The sequence below is a fragment of the Lepidochelys kempii genome, chromosome 9 (genome assembly GCF_965140285.1).
Source record: "Lepidochelys kempii isolate rLepKem1 chromosome 9, rLepKem1.hap1, whole genome shotgun sequence".
Lineage (NCBI taxonomy): Eukaryota > Metazoa > Chordata > Testudines > Cheloniidae > Lepidochelys > Lepidochelys kempii.
The window spans coordinates 37,114,787-37,137,943 of NC_136388.1; positions in this window are offsets into that span (position 1 = coordinate 37,114,787).

Consider the following 23,157-nt stretch of genomic DNA (forward strand, 5'->3'; position numbering starts at 1 on the left):
TGATTTTCAGTTGCTCTTTTGATGAGTAAATCTAAACCATGGCTCCTGAGGTAAAAAGCCCCTGGCTAATTTGTTTGCTAATTGCACTCAGTTACCTTATTTTATAATTCAAGCACAAAGAAGCAGTACTCAGTTATAAATAGACCTTGCTGAGACATGGAGTGCACAAATTTACATAAAGGATCAGAGAAACTGATGAACCATAATTGATATTAGAATTTGCAGAGGTTCATTAACAGCAACAGTTTGAACAGCTAATTTTGGAAGTTACAAAAGTTATGCAGCTTTGCAGATTGTGTATTTATTTATTTTAAGGGAGAGAGGTGGGTCAAATTCACCATGACAACATATTTTGCACTGAAAACAACTAACCATCCCTACAAATTTGAGCCCATTTTCTGTTTGCTTTTATTTTTCTCCAAATAAAACGATGTATCTTAAAACTACATCCATTGTTGCTTAGAAAGTCCGATAACTCATATGCATAAAATTATAGAAGCTGTTGCAGTTCAAACCAAGACAGGAGTTATGTTCATAGGGCACAATGCTCAGAATAGTCTGAAGGGGTAGCAGTTTTCTACTTAGGAACTTACATGACTCTTATCAGCATAGTATCTGCCTCCCTCATATTTAAAACAGAAACAACAACATTTTCTCCTTGGGTTGCCAGGCGTATGGTTTTCGACTGAAAAGCCCCGTCAAAAAGGGGACACTGCCGGCTTTGGTCAGTACCGCTGACTGGGCCATTAAAAGTCCGGTTGGCTGCCTGCCCTGCTCTGCGCGGCTCCCGGAAGTGGCTGGCATGTCCGTCTGGCTCCTAGGCACAGGGGTGGTCATGAAGGCTGCATGTGCTGCCCTTGCCTGCAGGCGCTGCCCCGAGTGCTGGCTTCAAAGCTCCCATTGGCTGGGAACTGTGGCCAATGGGAGTTGTGGGGGCGGCACCTGCAGGCACGGGCAGCACATGGAGCCACTTGGCCGCCTCTGCGCCAAGTAGCTGGCCACTTCCGTGAGCTGCCAGACGTAAGTGCTGCCTGGAATCCACACCCCTAACCCCCTCCCGTACCCCAACCTTCTGCCCGAGCCCTGAGCCCCCTTCCACATCCAAACTCCCTCCCGGAGCCCACACGCTGCACCCCCACCACCAGCCCTGAGCCCTCTTCCACACTCCGAATTCCCTAGACCCAGCCTGGAGCACCCTCCCACACCCAAACTCCCTCCCAGAGCCTACGCCCCCTCCCACACTCTAACCTCCCGCCCCAGCCTGGAGTCCCCTCCTGCACTTCAAACCCCTTGGTCCCAGCCTGGAGTCCCCTCCTGCACACCAAACCCCTCATCCCCGGCCCCACCCCAGAGTTCACACCCGCAGCCAGAGCCCTCACCTAGCCTGGAGCCCCCTCCTGCACCCTGAATTTCTCATTTCTGGCCCCACCTCAGAACCCCCACCCCCATCCCAGAGCCCATACCCCGCTCCAACACCCTGCCCCAGTCTGCAGCCCCTTCCTGCACCCTGAACCCCTCATCCTGGCCCACTCCAGAGCCCGCCCTCCCAGCCCAGAGCCTGTATCCCCTCCAGCACTCCAACCTGCTGCCCCAGCCCAGTGAAAATGAGTTAGTGAGTGAGGCTTGGGGAGAGTGAGCAACAGAGGGATGGGGGATGGAGTGAGCATGGGCGGGGCCTCAGAGAAAAGGTGGGGCCTCAGGAAAGTGGGGGTGGAGGTGGGGCAAGAGTGTTCAGTTTTCTACAAATAAAAAGTTGGCAACCTTAGTTTCTCCCTTCTCCGGCAGAAAAGCAACCTGGTTAGTTCTTAGGTTGTTTTGCTTTTTGTCTATGCAGAAGTTTTGTCTATGTAGGAATTTTTGGAGAAAGTCCTCAGCCCTATAATAAGATAGGATTTTCAGTTTTCTTTAGCCATCTGGGAATTAAAGGACAAAATGATATGTGGTACTTGCTCTACTAAATAAAAGCCCTAATCCAAAACCCACAGGGTTTAATAGGAGTCATCTCATTAATTTCAATAGGCTTCAATAGGATCGGGCCCAAAATAAGGATTAAATTATCATTAATAACAGCTAAAAATATATTAAGACACAGAAAAGTAAGTCAGATCCCTTAGCTGCAGAATGGACGTTAATTATCTTTATCCAATTCAAAAGCATACAGCAAGGTACAGAGAGCAGCATACAGTAGGTAAAGGACAAAGATCTAGTCTGAGGAACTATGAGCTCCTTATTTTATCACCCCCAAATTAGACTACTGCATTTTCCTCTCTCTGGGGGCTGAATGCTACACACAATCCAAGCTGAGTGCAGGACTCAGCAGCGTGTCTCACAAGTAACGAAGACTGACACAAACAGTCTTGCTCTTCTCAGGACACAAACAGTCTACGCAAACTCTTGCTCTTCTCAGGACTCCATTCAAAACCTCATTAGTCTAGATAAAGCTCTATATCTGTTCTGTCAGTCCTCAGCCTCAAAGGAAACCTGCAGAATACTTTCAAAAGACAAGCCTGGGAGCTTAAATTCATAACGTTGCTTGACACTAAAAATCATGGTTTTAATAAAGACACTGGATTCATGGCTCATGACAACAATCCATAACCCACTAATCCCCCTTTTTGTCCTATGACTACGGGGGTGTTAATGGGCCACTTTGCCTTGAATGGTCCCTTAGAATATGTGCTCACTACTTAGGCTAAATTATCTGTTTGATCTTGTATTTAGCCACTGTGAGGGCAAGTCTACACTAAAAAATGAAGTTGATCTAAGGCTACACTACAGCCTATGTGGGCAAAACTTATGTCGCTCAGGGGGGTGAGCTCTCTCTCATCAGCATAGAGTGTCTTCACTATACGCACTGCAGCTGTATCGATATAGGTAGGCCGCTGCAGCGCTGTATGTATAGACATACCCTAAATTGCGTCAACTTGCAGCCAGCTGCTGTAATTAATCTGCTTTTGCATGTTCACACTGCACTCCTTGTGCTGGCAGTGTGTGTCCTCACCAGGAGCACTTGCACCAACTTAACTTTCAGGGTGGGGCATTCTGAAAGGCAGCAACAGTCAATGTAAGCAATGCAATGTCTACACTGACACTGCATCAACCTAACTACATTGACTTAAGCGCTATACCTCTTGCAGAGGTGGAGTTATTAAGTCGTGTGACAGGGTCGGGCCAGATGGCTACAGGAGAGTGATAGAAAGCAGATATATTAGCCCCAGGTTAAGTGGATCCCTTTTCCCTGGGTAAGGTAACAGGGAAGGTTCCAGAACAATCCAGGAACTTTCTGGAAACAATTAAGGCAGACAGGCTGATTAGAACACCTGCAGCCAATCAAGAAGCTGCTAGAATCAATTAAGGCAGGCTAATCAGGGCACCTGGGTTTAAAAAGGAGCTCACTTCAGTTTGTGGTGTGCGCGAGGAGCAAGAGGCGCAAGAAGCTGAGAGTGAGAAGGCGTACTACTGGAAGACTGAGAAGTACAAGCATTATCAGACATCAGGAGGAAGGTCCTGTGGTGAGGATAAAGAAGGTGTTGGGAGGAGGCCATGGGGAAGTAGCCCAGGGAGTTGTAGCTGTCACGCAGCTGTTACAGGAGCAACTGTAGACAGCTGCAATCCACAGGGCCCTGGGCTGGGACCCGGAGTAGAGGGTGGGCCCGGGTTCCTCCCATCCCTCCATCCCCCCATCCCCCCAACTCCCTACTTGATGCCAGATGAGTTGAACTGGACAGTAGGTTCCACCAGAGGGGAAGGTCTCTGGCCTGTTCCCCGACCCACTAGGTGGATCAGCAGAGACTGCGGGGATTGTTCTTCTTCCTTTCCCCATGCTGGCCAGTGATGAGGCTAACTGAGTGAATGGCAGATTTGAGCCATGAAAGTGGCCAAACTGAGGGCTGCCGTGAACCTCTGAGGTGAGAAAATCTGCCAATAAGTGCAGGACCCACCAAGGCAGAGGAGGAACTTTGTCACAGTCGGTATAGTAGACGACTTACATCGATAGGAGCTACACTGTAGTGTAGACATGAGTTAGGTCAATGTTAAGCTGCTTTGGTCCAATAAAATATATTACCTCACCCACCTTGTTTCTCTAATATCCTGGGACTGATATGGCTACAACAATGATGCATATATAAATGTCGTAACATTCTGGAATCTGGTCAAACTTAGAGACTTCCTCATCACCCACTTTGATCAAGGGCATTTGAGTGCCATAGGAAAAATGTGGCTGGAGAGACTCAGGAAAAAAGTAGAAAGCAAGTTATCAGTGTAGATTTTCAGCAGGGAGAGAGAGAGCATGCAAATTGATGGAGCCAAGCTTGAATCTATTCATACAGTAAAATATATCTAAGTGACACAGCCTTTTCCTATCAGTGATGCCCTAAAAGAAATCCACACATACCTGGGGAAAGAAAGTGGAATATTTCCTTTTTTTAAGCTATAAATTTTTCTTCATAACTGTTTGGTGCTTAATACACCTGTGTGAGGAACTGACGTTCCATTTTGAGAGATTTAGAGATTTTGAAATTTGGCTTCACTCCAAATCAGAACAAAAACCAAAAAATTTGAAATTCCCCACAAAGGAAAATCACGCCCCACAAAAGTTTCATTTTGAGTCCATCAAAATATTTCATTTCAACAAACCAGAAATGTTTCATTTAGATTCTGACTTTTTAAAATTTTGCATAATTCAAAATTTTAGAAAGTTGAAACAAAAAGTAATTTACGAGTGGGAAAAACAAACAAAAAAACTAATAAACAATTCATTCCTAAAATGTCAAAGCAAGACACTTCAACACCGTTGAAATGTTTTTGGTTTTTCTCCCTAAACGAAATTCTGGCAAAAATCGACTTGATTTTGTGAAGTATTTCAATTTCAACACAACTACATATTCTGATGGAATATGGTTCTGTCAAAGTTACTCCAAGCAGCTTTAGTCCCTAAATATTAAGATGATGGATGCTTAGAAGTAGAATAGATAGTGTTGGGATTCCCTCCAAAACCTTTTCCACTCAGCTTACCCAGAAGACCACCTCTAGTTCTGGGAGAACACCTCATCCAGTTCTCTGGGATCCTGAACACTCAGTTCCACTCCAGATTTCATCATTTGGATTCCTTTATTTGTCATTCAGCAATGCTACACTGAGTTATCAGACTCAAATGTAGGGAGACGAATGCAGGGTATATCACATCTCCAAAGTTACACAGAAACCCTCTCCCTTTACATACATTTACACATCTCAATGCATTTCCTATACATTACATCACACTTTTTTGGATTGACTTGGTTATTTGGCAAGAGACAGTCCCTGTGCAGCATACAGTGTCCATGCATTGTCCACACTCCACCTAGTCCTTACCTCATCTCCACATTCCTAACTTATTATCTTGTCCATTGTTATTCTTGCTCATAGTAAATGATTCCCTGTGGGTTCTTCCTCTTATTTTAGCTGGCTCAGAGATTCTGTCTTTTTCAGCCTAATAATCTGTTTACCTCCCTAGTTCTGTCTTCCAAGAAATGAGGCCTCCCTGCAGGTGTTAATTACTCATGTCAGGACAGACCTCAGCTACAGACAGCTAGATAATCATCTTTTCAGACATATGGAGAGTATGTCACTTTATGCATTAAAAGGCTTCGTTTCATTTGGAAAGGAATTTTAGGACAGACATGAAAATAATATGTGGGTTGTGTGTGTGCTCACATATATTTTTACCTATATATGACATATAAATAGGTATTTGTATTACTGCAGGGAACTGAATGATAAATTTATGATTCAGTAGCATACAGCACATAAAATATTCTTTCTCTTTTTCCCTTTCTGCATGCAAAAGATAACTGGAAAAAAAGAGCAGAAACAAGAATAAACGAAATACATTTATCTTTTATCAAAGTATTTTGTTGCAATCATACCATTTTCTTCTCTCCAAGCTGGCATTCAGATTACATTTCCTAATTTTCTCTGTACCATAGTAAACCTATTTGTGTGAATGTTAGTAATAATCAGGCAAAATTCATGAATGATTCCTGTCTGCTAAAGTCCGATGAGTACCTTTTGTTTGTTCTACTCATAGAGCTAAACTCTGCTACCAGCTTACATCAGTGTAAGGATTTGCCCACATGGGAAAATTGATCAGGATAGCTATTGTGGAATAAACTATTCTGCAATAGCTATTCCAAAATAGCTCCTCAGGTGGGCACTCTATTCTGAATGAAATGACTTTTATTCCTGAATAATTAAGGCACTCCTGGAGTAATTATTCTGGAATAAAGTCATTTGTATTCCAGAAGAGAGTGCCAACTATTCCAGTCAATTTCTCCATGTAGACAAGCCCCAGGTCTGCAATAACTCTACTATTTCAGTGGAATTACTCCTGATTTTTGTTAAGCTATTTCTATGGAATTTCTCCTTTTGCTGTCTTCAGTTCCTTTCTATTGTTTGCATTCGGTCTCATCATCCAAGTCACTGAACTTGTCAAAACTGACACAGATAGTGCAGCCAATATATCTATTGTATGTTGCTTGCATCTTCAGTTTAAAATTAATCATTCCTGACCAAGGTTTTCGAAAACAGAGACCTGATTCTCCATTGCCCTGCATCCTATGTAGTCATTTGAACCAATGCAAGGTAGTTTTTAGGGGTGTTTCCCATCATCTTTGCACAGGTGTAAATGACTGCGTGAGGTGCAGAGCCATTGAAAATCAGGTCTTGGGTACCTACATTAAATGGGAATTGCTTGGTGCTCAAAGAAATTCAGTCTAATTATTTAGGTGCCAACATGTGGACTCAAGAACTGGACTTTAAAATCTTGGTCTTTGTCTTTTGGAGTTGTTTGCTTTGCAGTTTGCTAGTCTAGTCTAGTTTGCTAGCTTATCTCTAAATAAATAAAAGCCCTTCTCATTGTACCATTGATATGTTTTTTTCCTGTCACCTTTATTCTTAGTTCTGTTGTTCTGGGTTGTCAGACAATTTCAGATGGACCCTGGTCATCTTACCATTTCCCCCAGTTTAAGGATGTCTGTCTTTATTCCAAGCAGCTCTCTTAATAGAAAAGTATATCCTAGATTAATTTGGTTCTTGTACATCAGTTGTCAGGTGAACATAGGGAATCAAAAATAGTTCTTCAATTTAAAGTTCTTCTAAACCACCAGTTTACTGCATCTCATCATATCCCTATACTACAACACACTAGAGATGGGCAAAAAAATTGAACAGATTTTTCAGTGCTCGAAAACATTTCATGAATTTGGGTTATTTTTCATTTCAAAGCAGCATTTCCAATTCAAATTTGGCCAATTAAATACACACAAGGATGAAAAACATCCCAAAAGTGCAAAATTGAAATGAAAAGCCTTGGGGAAAAAATTATGTCAAGTCAAACAAAATGTTTCAGTCAACTCAAAATAATTGAAAAATCGAAAAAAAATCATTTTGAATTGACCCAAAAAGTTTTGGTTGATTCAAAATTAAATTTTTCAATTAAATGAAAATTTTTGAAAATAATTTAGTTTCAGTTTGAATGAGAATTTTTTTTGTTGAGATTTTGATTGGGTCCCCAAACCAAAAGATGCATTTTTGCTCATCTCAGACTGGCTCTTCAGAAATGATACATCTGGTCCATATAACAGAAGTCAAAATACATTTTGTCTGTTGTAGTGGGTATGGATGGCAGCAGTAGAAGAGTTAGTTACAGCTATCAGTTAAAGAAATGCCTATGATCTGAAATAAATGAAAAATCTGTATTTCTGCAGCAGTCACAGTGCACAAGCTAATGCAATCCACAGTGAGAGGAATGCATGGATTTGAGAAACAAGGAGCTTATTTTGACAGCTAAGGAATGTTCTTTGTTTCAGCAGAAAAAAAATTAAAAATGATTAGCAGCAAACTACAGTTAAAGATTCAATAATTAAGATGAAGACAATAAATGACAAGGTGTAGGCATATGATGCTAAAGTGGTAGACAGTGCTTTTAATAGAGTCTAAAGGACATTTGTGGGTAGGGCTACATGAAAAGAGATACCACAGATTAGAGCAAAAAAATTAAGGCAGGAAAAATCCATTGAAACAACAGCAATTATCTCAACACTTACCAAGTTTAGGAGCTTTGTAAGCCACTTCATTATAGTACTTTCAATAACTTGTAGAAAGCTGCTTCGATTGAGTGACGTACCAGGGTACAGTCCAAACCACTGGGGGCTGTGTTATCCCTACCCTGTAACCTGGGGTGCCTTGCAATGCCTTGGTGTTGTAGCCTGCCAGTCACACCCTGGCTCTTACTGGCCTTGTTATACTATAGGGTGACCCCAACACACTCCTACTCCTAGACTTTCCCCCATAAATGTATGTTTTATACTGCCCAGTCCTCTCCTAGACAGTTCAACTATATTAAGTCTGTTATTTGTTTAAGGGAGTAACATACACTAGCTTATTATCTTAAATGGAGTTACCCAGACACTTCAATTTAAACACACTGTATTAGATAAAACAATAAAACAAGTTCATTAATTACAAAGAGAGATTTTAAATGAATACAATAATGAGGCATAAAAGTCAAAAATAGTTACAAGAAAAATAAAGATAAAATGTTTTCTAGCCTATCTTAACAAACTATATGAGAGTCAAGCAAAACTTCTCACCACATGCTTCCAGCAAGATTATTGACCAAAAACTCTTCAGGTCAGGACCCCTCCCCCAGAGTCCAACAGCAGTTTCCTTTTGTCTTCTCAGGTGCAGAGAATGTGATGGGCATGGAGAGAGAGAGAGAGGGGAAGGGAGTCCCTTGGTATGTTTGCCCCTCTTTTTATAGTTTCAGTCTCATGCTTGAAAAAACATTTCCAGTCGAGAGTCAGGAGACAAAGAGTCTATGTGGAAGGATGTTCGCTGCTGGTTTTTCCCCCCACCTGTTTAAGCTTCCTTTGTTTTCCCTGTTTGCAACTCTGTTTACTACTTAAATGCAAATTAAGGCAAGCACATTCCTTTGTTAAGGACAGACCTGTCTGCCAATGTCTGCCTGGTCAGGGTTGTGGGGTAGAGGTTTGGAATAAGTGTTAATAACATCATACAGAGGAATGTTATAACTTCATATACAACATTGCTGCACATATTTTATCAGGATACTATTGATCAGCAAGTTATGATTTTTCAAAGCATCTCTCACAAGGTATACCATGTACAAAGATTATTACAACGGTGTGTAGGGTGTGAATACAGGGGGTGTATTCCATCACAGATTGCCATAGTGAAAAAGAGCAAAAGGTTCATTTAGTCTGTCATCCTGCCTCCAGCAGGGGCTTATACTGGTTGTTGCAATGAAAGGCAAAAAAACTTCCAGCAAAGCACCTGGCCAATTATGAATGCCAAATGCAGCCATCTTATATTGACAATCTCTATCAGAGGATTCCAAAGGCAAAAAAGGGTTTGCTGATATGAGCTATATGTTAGTATTAGCCTCTTCACTGTTCAAATATTTGGCCCATATATCAGGCTGAATGATGATTTTTGCAGCTTCTAGTAACCAAAAGAAGTTAAAAAAATACTATACATGCAGCAAATACCAGCATGGAGTAAAGCTACATGAAGTTCCTGCTCATAATTTCCCACAGTTTTCAGATGTCTAAATTTCAAAGGAGAAAAACAAATAAACTGAAACTGGAGCAGGAAGAAAGAGTTTGTTGGTTTTATGGGAAACCCTAAGCTATGTTTTAAAAGCCACAAGTCAAATGCTCAGTTCAGAGTGAAGAGGCGAGGAGAAAAACACAAGCAAAATAAAAGCGCACCCTGCTGAAATACAAATATGTCACATAGTTCAGGTTCACCCGAACGTGACAGTGCTTAAATGAACATTGCATTCTGTGAGATTGTCTTGGTCTGTTCAGAGCACTGAGTTTTTCTCCTTCAGACAATCTGTGATTCCAATGCATGCCACTCTTTTTTCCTCTGCTTCCCCTTCAGAATCTGAATAGTGTTGCTAGCATTAGGAAGCTATTTTATCCTGCAGATCAAGCAGCAAACTAAAAAATGTTGACTTGCTTTAATTTAATTTGGAGAACTGGCAATTCATGTACTTGCAAGTGCATAAAGAAATCACAAACAACACTATTTTGCCACAAATAAACACAAATCTAACATTAACGGAGTGGGTCAAATGTATCATTTCTGAAGTGCCAGTTAGAGCTGAGCAAATTATGGATTTTTCGATGTAAGGGCTGAACCAAAAAAATACACATACACACACACAAAATCCTATTCAAACCAAAGCTAGTTCTTTTCAAAAATTATCACTGCATGGTGGAAAAAAATGATTTAGCATCAACCCAAACTTTTTGGATTGATGTGAAATGAAAATTTTGGGGGTTTCTTGACTTGACATTTTTTTCTCCCAAATTTTTCATTTCGGGTTGTCCATTTTCAGGTGTTTTTCACCCTTTGTGGGGTTTTTTTTTAATTGACCAAATTTGAATTTGAAATGCTGCTTTGAAGCAAAAAGTCAGAACAAAACATTTCAAAATTTTGAAATGAGACATCTCTCTGTCATTGGGAATGATTGAAGCACAGTTTGTTCTTTTAAGACATATATTCCTTCTAATTAACACCAGAGTTTTCACCTGTCTGTGTAGAAAAAAGGTGAACATTTTAGAGTTAATAAACTTCCACCTCAAGCTGCCCTTGTAATATGGGGTACTTAGCAACCAGAAAAGCACAAGATGTTCCATCTTAACAGCATGGATTGCTATTAAATATGAAACGTTTGGGACAGGAAACTGCTCTCCAAAAACAGTTGAAAACTGGAAGTAGACAGGGAAATTACTCCATTTCAAATTCTAATGCAGCTGATAAATGTTACATCTCCCCCTCTATCCCAATCCCTGGCATTTGTCTCCTCCATACCTTTTACAATCAGACTGAAATGATGAATGTCAGTTTAAAAGGTTGGCTAGCTCATTATATTTGTTGGAAGGGGCAGGAAATCAAGAGATAAGGTGCTGCTTGGGGAAATGATAATATCTACAAGTGGATCACCTGACATTTGAACAAGGCTAGAAATTCCATCCATATAGCACATTGTAAATCAAAGCCTAGTTCTATAATTTCTCACCCATCAGTCAAGATAAGTCAATACTGACTGACGATGGTATAAAGTGCCATGGTGTTCTTTGCCATGAAGTCTATTGTCATCTGACTGCTTATACAAATCCAGACCCTAGCTTCGCAGCCATGGAGCCATTGATCTAAAGAAGCTTCTGGGGAGAACTGCCTTCTCTCTCTTCCCACCATGTATCTCCCAAGCACATAGACCAAGACAAAAAAATGTACTGCAAGTCCACAGCACCTCTAATAGAGTTGCATTGTCTGACATGATAAACCTCACATGAGATGATTTCACTGGAGGTGGTGTCCACTGTACCACACATCCATATGTGCAATCTCTAGAACACAAGAATGCAATCCCAGCTTCCGTGGAAAACTGTTCTTACAAGTCTTAGCTTTTGCCTAGTGTATCAGGTTTGTTTCATGTCTGCATTTTCACCTGCCATATTGAACTGGGACTTTATGAAATTTGGATCTGATGGGTATATCTTTTCAACGACAACATTTGCACTGTAAAGGCAGCCTGTTATGAGACTAGCACAAAAGAACTCTGCCCGCTGGTATGCGGAGAGCACAGGGAGGAGTTCTGTCTTAGGGTCACACTTGAATTTGCTGAACTTCAGTGATCCCTGAACTCACTTTTTTCCAGCTTTGTCCAGCTCTAATAATAAAACTCTTCCCTGAAGATGGGAACCATACTTTTATAGGTCTCTAGGCTGATATAAAAGGGACACTTTAAAAAGCACATCATGGCAAACTACAAGGAACAGTTTTCTTTTGACTTTATACTATCTAGTGTGTATTTCTTGAACATCTTTTAGCCGAGCTACTGGATTGTGTGGAGGCTGCAGTCAGTGGAAATGAAAGGATTAAAAACCATTCTTGAATATGTGATATTTAGAATTACAGCTCTGTCACTCACAGTAGAGTATTCTGTGGTGGCTACTCCTTTACTGGAGAAAACTTGTATTATGCTTATTGTGATAGTTCCAACTCATAAGCAAACAAGCCCTGTAGTTTATTGCCTGGTCCAAAGCCCACTGAAGTCAATGACACCCTCTCCACTAACTTCAGTGAGCGTTTGCCTTTACTTCTGGTGTCTGATGGGTCTTGCCCACATGCTCAGGATCTAACTGATTGTCATATTTGGGGTCGGGAAGGAATTTTCCCCAAGTCAGATTGGCAGAGACCCTGGGGAGTTTTTGCCTTCCTCTGCAGCATGGGGCACGGGTCAATTTTAAACGCAAGTTTAAACTAGCGTAAATGGTGAATTCTCTGTAACAGAAAGTCTTTAAATCATGATTTGAGGACTTCTGTAACTCAGCCAGAGGTTAGTGGTCTATTTCAGGACTGAGTGGATGAGGTTCTGTGACCTGCAATATGCAGGAGGTCAGACTAGATGATCATGATGGTTCCCATCTGGCCTGTGAGTCTATGAGTCTAACCACCATCATTAAAGAGGTGGAAAAAAATAAAGGCCTTGAGTGAAATCTTGGCCCTGTGAAAGTAAATGGGAGTTTAATCAATCCTTCCAACAGGTTCAGGATTTCAGCTTTGTTTAACAGAGACTTTAAATAGCTTCAAAAATCTACATCAGTTTTCAAGAGCGCACTGTTTGTGCTCAGCAGATAGATTTATACCGTAGTTCTGGGCTTCTCTGCATATGCTTATTTCACATAGATCTTCAGTGTGAAGTTCTGAAAAAATAAAGTTTCTGTTATCATTTTAAGTGCTGACGTGAGTCAAACTCTGCTAGCCATTATTATCCATATCTTCAGCTTCAGTGACTTCCTGAGATTTGTGGTTGTATAACTCAGAGCAGAATTTGGCCTAATAAATTTGTTACAATTCCAAACGGGGAGAATTTCTGATGGCCTTGTTCTGCTCAGCAACTGTATGACAAACATAATAAATCAGGACTAATTTTCATAAAACTTTGGCATGAAAGTACAAGGGAAGTTAATATGAACAGGAAAATATAATCTATATTCTTATAATGCAATTTAAATTATTTTTCTTCTTCCATATCAATAGGTCTTTATTACATTCATGGGATTCATGAGCTCCCTCTAGTGGCTAATTATGGACTTATTTTTTCCCACCACAACATTCCTGTGAATGGAGCAGGTGACACAGAAGACCGTAACAGGAGAAGCAACGATCAGTTCCACAGGGCTATGTTTGCTTTTAACCTCTGTTGTGGCTAAATAAATTATTAGCCCTTCGGGCTAAATAACAGTTTCTTCATAAGTCAATCAGCATGTTTTTTCGCTGCCCCAGGAGCGGATCTGGAGTCAGACTGCGACTCACACAGATCCCCTTTGGTCTGGTGAGGAAAGTGCATTGTGCCCAGTCTATTGATGGCGCAGTCTATTACTGCTGGTACAGCTATACTGGCCAGAATGTTGGCTGAGGTAGAGTGTAGCACAGGGGGTGCTCCCTTGGGAGCAGAGGGGGTTCCATGTGGCTCCATGAAGACTGTTCTCCTCTTCAGCTCCCTCCCTCCCAATGCAGCTACCCATAGTAAGAGTCATCTGATGTACAATATTTGGTTGTTGTAAGTTTCTGACTATAACATTTTTGTACAGTTTGGAGTTCTCTCTCTCTTACACACAGGCTATAGAGTCAATTTCAACACTAGCGTGAGTGAGTTCAACAAATCAAGCAAATGTCTTCAGTAGATTTGTATCCAATTAATCCAGCACTGAATTTACCCCTTTTACTGGGATAAGCTAGATGTTTATACTGTGTTGTGTTTAACTAATTAAAAACAGAAAATAACAAAAGCAAAATAAAAACCACCAAGGGTTTGTCTACATGGTGGGGTAATGCACTTTACCAGCGTAATTTCCAAAGAGCACTAACGTTGCGTAGTAAGTGGTTTGTGAAGATCCTGCTGGTGAGTACAAAAGGTTCTCCAGTATGTTTAACATAGTCCTGTTTCAAACTGCTCTATGTTAAAGTGCACCAACTGGAACTACACAGATCAATTAATGTGCAAAACATTAGCACTCTTTAGAAACCACACACCTGGAGAGCACATTAACACACTGCATAGACAAGCCCAGAGAGAGAAATACATATTTATAAAAAGAGAAAATTGCACTGTTGAGAGATTATATAATTGAGTTGAACAGATATATCTTTGGAATGAAAATTCAGATTGCATAATTATATTTTCTGAGTTTTGAATGCTTGCTTTCCACATTAATAGAGAAGTTTCCAATTTGTACAGACTGATTGAAAGCCGTGTACCTAGTGCTCAGGGTTGTTTTTTTTTTTTTAAATAATTGTTTGATAAAAGTGAAGTGGAAAGAGGAAAAATATGCTCCTTTTTTATATTAATTCAGGCTTATCCTTGCAAGCTGATTATCTCGGGAGATCTTGTTTGGTCATAAATATAAACACTTGACTGCAGGTATAAAGATTGACAGATATGGATGATGGGAAATGACACTAAATGAGATAGAACTCTCCAAATCCATGTCATTCTCCTGTTTTGCAGTCCTCTTACTGAAATATATTGAAAACATTGTGTTACACTAACTAGTATAAATTCCTCCAAGGATTAGGTTTATAGATCCTATATTAATTTTTTTAGAATAAAATGGAGGAGTATTAGAACATTTTTGCCTAACAAGTTCACTGAAGAAATGCAATAGCTGTCACTATTCAGTGAAAAAAAAAAATCTATTAACATGCATCAATTTCACTTATTCTTATTGCAGAATAATAATGATTAGTAACAAGAAAGGCAATGTGAAAGAAACTCAGGACCACGGTTTCAAAAAGTGAAGTTTGAGGCTTCTGCCTATATACAAAGATATAATTTCAAATGTGTGTGCTCAGTTATCACAATTGTACATGCAAATCACATGTTTATATATACAAATATCTAGACAACTAGCCATTTGTATGCACCATTACCTGATGTGTGTGTGCAAATACCTTAATTGAGCATGCAGATGTGGACATGCAAATATATCCACATCTTAATGAATAGATCGTTTTTGAAAACCTATCCCTTTGTACTGTTGCTCAGGTTCGTTCAGGGCTTGATCAGACCTTTAGAGAAAAAAGGTTTTATCGTGGGATTTGGTATTGAGACAGTGAAATAGGCATTAACTTCTGAAAGTTAGGCCATGTATACACTACCACTTATATGGGCAAAATTTATGTCACCCAGGGGGGTGAAAAAACCACCCCCCTGCCCTGAGTAACATACGTTTCACCAGCATAAGTGGTATTGTGCACAGCACTTTGTTGGTGGGAGAACTTCTCCCGCCAACATAGCTACCGCCGCTCATGGAGATGGTTTTTTTATGTTGATGGGAGTGTAACCCAGGGTTCTTTCAACCCAAAGCTCTTGGTAACTTTTACTCTGTGTGAGGTGGTGTCAGGAAATAAATCAGGGGAGACACAGCCGTCCGACCAATAGAGGGCTGGCACAAACAGGACAACACAAGAGTGCTTTCATTTAAAGCTAAACTTTACTTAGTCTCAAGCACTTATACACACGTCCACAACAGGTTAGTAAAACACCCCCAAACCTTGATAAGTACCAAAGCTGAGTGTGGCTCTCGAGTGGCATAGCGGCAGCCCATCTGCAACTGGGGAACACAAGATGCATCCAGAGGGAGAGTCAAGTCCTGAAGAGTCCCACTACCTCAAACTTTCCCCCCTTTATTTATACATTAGTAATAGAATGACATGTCCCCTAAAGACAGGTTTCAGAGTAGCAGCCTTGTTAGTCTGTATCCGCAAAAAGAACAGGAGTACTTGTGGCACCTTAGAGACTAACAAATTTATTAGAGCATAAGCTTTCGTGGGCTACAGCTCACTTCATCGGATGCATAGAATGGAACATATAGTGAGAGAGATACATACAGATAAGTTGGAAATTACCATACAAACTGTGAGAGGCCAATTAGTTAGGATGAGCTAAATGATATCCCCTAAAGAAACCTTGTCAAGCAAGCTGTCATAAATATAAAGGGAAGGGTAAACCTCTTTAAAATCCCTCCTGGCCAGAGGGAAACTCCTCTCACCTGTAAAGGGTTAAGAAGCTTAAGGTAACCTCGCTGGCACCTGACCAAAATGACCAATGAGGAGACAAGATACTTTCAAAAGCTGGGAGGAGGGAGAGAAACAAAGGGTCTCTGTCTGTCTATATGCTGCTTTTGTCCGGAATAGAACAGGAATGGAGTCTTAGAACTTTTAGTAAGTAATCTAGCTAGGTATGCATTAGATTATGATTTCTTTAAATGGCTGAGAAAAGAATTGTGCTGAATAGAATAACTATTTCTGTCTGTGTATCTTTTTTGTAACTTAAGGTTTTGCCTAGAGGGATTCTCTATGTTTTGAATCTAATTACCCTGTAAGGTATCTACCATCCTGATTTTACAGAGGGGATTTCTTTACTTCTATTTACTCCTATTTCTATTAAAAGTCTTCTTGTAAGAAAACTGAATGCTTTTTCATTGTTCTCAGATCCAAGGGTTTGGGTCTGTGGTCACCTATGAAAATTGGTGAGGCTTTTTATCCAACATTTCCCAGGAAAAGGGGGGGGGTGCAAGTGTTGGGAGGATTGTTCATTGTTCTTAAGATCCAAGGGTCTGGGTCTGTCGTCACCTAGGCAAATTGGTGAGGCTTTGTACCAAACCTTGTCCAGGAAGTGGGGTGCAAGGTTTTGGGAAGTATTTTGGGGGGGAAAGACGTTTCCAAACAGCTCTTCCCCAGTAACCAGTATTTGTTTGGTGGTGGTAGCGGCCAGTCCAAGGACAAAGGATGGAATATTTTGTACCTTGGGGAAGTTTTTGACCTAAGCTGGTAAAGATAAGCTTAGGAGGTTTTTATGCAGGTCCCCACATCTGTACCCTAGCATTCAGAGTGGGGGAGGAATCTTGACACAAGCAGTTTCAATGGTCAAGCAAGAGGCTTTCTTCTGATTATTGATTAACCAGGTGTGGATTTTTCCAGAGTTTGCAGCCTTGAGGCCCCAATAGACATTCCTGGGGCACTCCTGCTCTTCTAAAATGCATGTATCAGCAACTTCAACACAATTCTTATCAGGAAGGACGTGAGGTCAAGCTGCCCTTTCTGTGGCATCCAACCATCCCCCCCCTTGGTTAAACTGAGATTGCTGAATGGCCAATTTACAGCCTGCTGACTTGTCTGCTTTTAGCAATAAGCCATAGTGGTTTCAGGCACTTTACTGGTTTGCCAAAGTCTCCCCCTACAAGAGACCTCTCTCCCATCAGTATAGACCGGCTACTGAGTGATCTTACAGTGAGACATCTGTGCCACTGTAAGCCCGATAGTTGGCTTTACATGTTTCTCTTACAGAAAAGGGATGCAGTTGAAAAGTGATCATAAAAGCTATAGTAAGCTGTTGTACAAAACAATAGTTGGAAGCATATTTTGTTCCTCTTTCCAATAGTTGTTTCACATTTAACTGTTTTGCCAGCAAAATTATTAAAATGTTCCAAAAGAAAAAAAAATGGGAAGAAACCAAGACTTCAAGGAAGTTTAGACATTTCTGTAAGCTAGTGTGTGGCACTGGATGAAGTGCAGTGCATGAGGAGATGATCATGCCATTGATGACCATGCCATCGATGACCATAGCACCAGTCTCCGTTGGTGTTAAAATACAACCTATTTAGTCATTGTTCAACAATATATTCTTCAAAACCCATATAGGCAGCTCACCCACCCCCAATTCCCATCCTCTGTGCCCTGCAAAAAACCCTCTGCGCTTTCTTGCCCTCTTGGGGAGATGCATATTGAACATGTGGCTCATTAAAACGCACATAATGCAATGATTGTCTTAATAGAATTCTTTAGTCAAACTCATTTGTTATACTCAACAAAGGTCCTTTTGTCTTTAAATAAAATTGTGATGATCCCTCTTCCAATGGAAATAAGGTTCAGAAAAAACTGGTACAGCATTGGTGTAGTGAGCAAAGGGCGGAAGGATGCCCTCACCCCAAAAGAAAATGAACAAAAGCTCTGCTCTATCCACAGATAGAGAAGGAACAACGGGGGCATGCCACAAGAGCGCCTACTTACGTTTCAACTTTTTTCCCCTGGCAAAAGCCTTGAGGAGTGGGGAAAACCATATCATCACTTGCCCTTTCACAGATAAAATTTCCCCCTATAGTGCAATTGTACCCATTGGCATAGGGGGTACAAATTTCAACTGTTTGCCAGATGGAGGAAATGAACCCCATCTTGTGTATTTTCTGTAGAGTTGAAAGTTTGCCACGCATTACAGTGATGGCAAAGCTACCGCTTTTGATAGCTGGAAGTTTTTCTATAACTAGGTTGTTCCAGGTTTTCACAAACCATTTGCTTGTAGAGAGAGACCAATTATTTCCATTCTGAGGCAACAACACTAGCTGTACAAAGTGAGCAGTGCAGAGGGGATGACTGATTTTGGAGTTAATTCTGTCATCAGAAGCTAGTAAACCCAGTTCTGGGCTGAGGCTGAGTCTTCTGTTGAAATTCATAGAGCAAAGAAGAGCAATTTGATTCCTAAATAGTTTTGTTTGTTTGTTTTGGTTTTTTTACAAGACAGACCCACCAAAAAATACCAAAAGTAATTAGTTTCATGACATTGCTTTTCTAATTCTAATGTGTCCTGGAAACAAATTCTGCAAAACAGACTCAGGGAAACATGTGATCTATATAGTGGATATAAGTATTCAAGTAAGAAGTACAAATGCCAGATTTTCAAATTCTTAGCAGCCACAATTGTGAACAGATTTTTTAAATTTCCAGCAAAGTAGGCTCTTAGAATCAAACCATTTGCATGCACATTAATCAGACTAGAGTCTCTTTTGGTGAGGGAAATTGAAATCATTTTGCCATTATCATCTATAAATTTGTTAGATATTAATAATGCATACTTTGTAGAGGGAACTTCTCAAATCCTAATGGAGTCAACCACAATATCTTCTAGGTTGAGTAAGTAAGTAGTACTAGGTTTAGTAGATAAGCTTTCTATCCATTATTAGGTAGCATGATGGTTAAAGATGTTGACTCTATAGTTTTTGTTTTTTGCCATACCCACAAAATGTTGCTGTCATAACCAGACAGCTAAGGGTAGCCTAGAATTCCTCCTTACCTGTAAGGGGTTAAGAAGCTCAAATAACCTGGTTGGCACCTGACCAAAAGAACCAATGGGGAAAGGAGATACTTTCAAATCTTGGGGGGAGGCTTTCTTTTTGTGTGTTCTCTTGGGAAGCAGAGAAGCATCAGGTCAGAGAACTCCTTCTCCTATAAACCATCCTAAAAGTCTCTCATATTACAAAAATTGGAAGTAAAAGCCAGGCAAGGCGTGTTAAATTATCTTTTGTTCTGCTTGTGAATTTTTCCTTTGCTGGAGGGAGGTTTTTTGTAACTTTGAAACTAAGCCTAGAGGAAGTTCTGCTGTGTTTTTGAATCTTTTGTTACCCTGTAAAGTTATTTTCCATCCTGATTTTTACAGAGGTGATTTTTACTTTTTTTTTAAATAAAATCCTTCTTTTAAGAACCTGACTGATTTCTCTATTGTCCTAAGACCCAAGCGTTTGATCTTTGTAACCAATTGGTTAGGATATTATTCTCAAGCCTCCCCAGGAAAGGGGGTATAAGGGCTTGGGGGGATATTTTGGGGGAATAGGAACTCCAAGTGGTCCTTTCCCTGATTCTTTGTTAAATTACTTGGTGGTGGCAGCGTACCCTCCAAGGGCAAAGAATTTGTGCCTTGGAGAAGTTTTAACCTAAGATGGTAGAAATAAGCTTAGGGGGTCTTTCATGCGGGTCCCCACATCTGTACCCTAGAGTTCAGAGTGGGGAGGGAACCCTGACAGTTGCAGTTAGCTAATTATTTATAGGTGCTATAAAGTATGGCTTAGGAATAAAACCTGTATAATAGATAAGTCTGTTGCTATAACAACCACATTTCAAGGGCACAGATATAAGAGATGCACACAACAACATCCGCATTCACAAAATGCTTTACTATGATTAAACTTTAGTTGGAAAAAGAACCAATTACATCTGAAAATTCTTTGTTCAAAAATAAATAAAAGAGTTTTCTGTTACCAACAGCAGGACTCAGGTCTTTCAAGGGAAAATTTTCCTCTGATTTCAAAGGGCTTTGGATCTCTCCCTAAATATTTCCCATCAATGTTAAGGAATTCAAGTCTAATATTTTCATGTCAATGCATCACAGATTTAGGCATCAGGTTGTTCCCATTAAATCCAGTAGAAGTTTTGCCTTTGCTGTGGGCAGTACTGTACCCAGACTGTGTTACTTTATTTCAAGTTTTTGCTGCAAAGTTAAAAAGTAAGAATGAGATACAGTGAAGTGTAACTTACATGATCAGTCAAGGAACCAATCTAAGTGGTTATTTGGCAAATCTTGCTAGCTGTTAATCAAATGCATTTTATGTGGTATTTTTCAATTTACCAAGAGCCTCAAACGTGTCTATGTCCAGCATGATACATTCCTACTTAAACCATTAGTTAAGTGGTCCATGATGGGAGATGGCTAGAGAATAATAAAGTCAAGCTGAAATCAATGGAGATAAATGGTGTTCCACAGCAGCAGATGGTGTTGTGATGTTCTGTATAAGTTTGAACGATTTTCACAGGATAAGGAACTTCTACTGTAGTTTACTGCAGCTGAATACAATAATACACAAAAGACTATTCTAAAATAAGCACGGTAATTTCCACTGTGTGGTTTGCAGGGAATTATGATTTAAAAGTAAAGGATTTAACAGAGCAGAAACCCATCACATGAGACATGATTACATGATAAAAAGTAATTTGCATGTTTGAAATGGCTACGTTGTGGAGGAGTATGTCTCAACCTTATATAGTAGTTATTTTTGCATTATCATGAGACTTCAGTCCACATGCCAAAGTCAGCCTTTCACTGAAAGCAGAAGACACACAAAACATTCTGGAACAAAAATGGCCAAAGTGATTTTCACCAAATTTAGGAAATAATTCTTTCTACCATAAAACAAAAGATTTAGGAAGAAAACTGTAAATGATAATTAATGATAGTATTGTGAAGAGAGACATTACTTATAATTTTTGACTGTATAAAGAGTTGGATATAAATTTATCCTAGATAGAATCAATCTTACAAGTTGAAGTCTTGACACATACCACTGGAAACATATTAAAATACTCTTCCCCTAAATTTGTAACGTACGTGACGAAAATAAGTGTGTAATTTGGCATTTGTATACACTCTTTCTTTGGTCAGTACCACTCTCATTAGAACAAACCAAACAATAAACAGTGTTAGTTTGAATTATAGTGGTTCCTTCTTCTCTTTTTCAAGGCCATGGTTTTAGGAGTTTAAAACAGTCTAGGAAGTGTAGGATCAGATTCAAGATTAAATGTCATATAGCTTCACAGTAGTTTCCTAAACTGTAATTCCATCAATACTAAGCTGTAAATGTGGGCATCTCTAAAGTGATCTTTTAAACTTGTCTTGAAAATATCGACTGTAGCTTTCAACCAGAATTCATTGTTTTTCTTTTACAAAAATAAGCGCTGGAAGCAAATATCGATTACTGTGTTTCTCTTACCTTGACTGACTGTTTGGGGTTTCCGGTTAAAACACAAGTCCCGAAGCAGTAAAGCAGTTTGCCAAAGTCAGACCAAAGGTATTTATCCATAAAACTCATGTTTTTCCTCTCATTAAACATGAATGCTGACATTTATTAGAACAAAGATTATTCAAAGACAGAAGCTTACAAGTACATCATGTTGCTGGAGTATGGAAAAATGTAGAGTTCATAACACCCTCGCAAGTAAAACTAAATCATTCCTTGAGAATGGGAATCTCCCCCACTCATAATGGGAATAGATTAAAGTGCACGGTAGGCTAATGCAGGGTAGATTTATACCCCAGCGTGCCATGAACTGAATGTCCATGTAGAAAAGCATTAAATTACTCCTACTTGTGATGTATTGAACACTGTTAAAATTACAACCTATCATTAAGCAGGGTTATCATTAAGGCTATCATTAAGGGGTTTCCTGGTCCTGCGTGCAGACTAGTTGGCACTGTAAGGAAGCATGCAATCTGGGTCTTCAGCAGTTAGTATGTAAAACAGCCAGTCTGAAACAAGGTGGGTTTCCTTAAATAGCAGCTCAAATCTCTCTTAGTACGTGGTTGTGTATTAGACTTCTGGATTCTTAGAAATGTTAGATTTCAACCTTTGAGGAAGAGTCTTTGTTTTGTTTCTAACTGTCTGTGTGTATGCCAGGAACATAATACTGCTTAGTAGCTGGAATAAGGCCAAAGAAGGGATTATTTAGAGCTAAGTGCCTCATTTATGAGTAGGATCATGCTTTCACAAGGGTGACTGGCCCCTTTCAGGAGGATCAGTGTCGCTCAGTGTTTCCCCCAGGAATTGAAATTAGGGGGGCGGTGTTTGAATATACAGGGGAGGGGGGTGAGGGCTGACAAGGGGTGAGACCATGAGGATGAAGGTGAACTGTATGGAACTATAGTAAAAACTGAAAAAATGTTTCACAACCATTTTATTAGATTTAACTCATGTTTAAAAATCATCACACAAATTAAAGTTGGCTACTCAAGCCTTCTATGAAGCAGAATATGGTACATGGGACAAAGAGGAACTAGATGTGAGATTTGACATGCACTGGGGGTGATCAATGGACTATGTTTTGGGAGTTTTGTTACGAACTATTTTGCCTATGGTTTTGTAATAAAATGGCACCAAAGAGGGGTATTATTGAGGCAAGAAAGCTTGTATGGAGTTACTGGAGACTATGGAGGAGGCAGGCATATCTGTTCTGCCATAGCTTGCCATTGGAGGGTGCTCCAGGTAGGGCTACCCTAAGACTCGCATTAACCCATCTCCTTAGACATACCCATTTTCTCCCTACACCTCACTCCTTACTCTGCAGTCTTGAGAGTGAGGAAGCCAGAGTCTTAAGTCTTGCTTCCACTCAGTACAGAAGATAATGCTAGTTGCGTCGCTACAGGTAACCTTCACTTGTATTTGCACTGGATCACATGCATCTTGCACTCTCTGC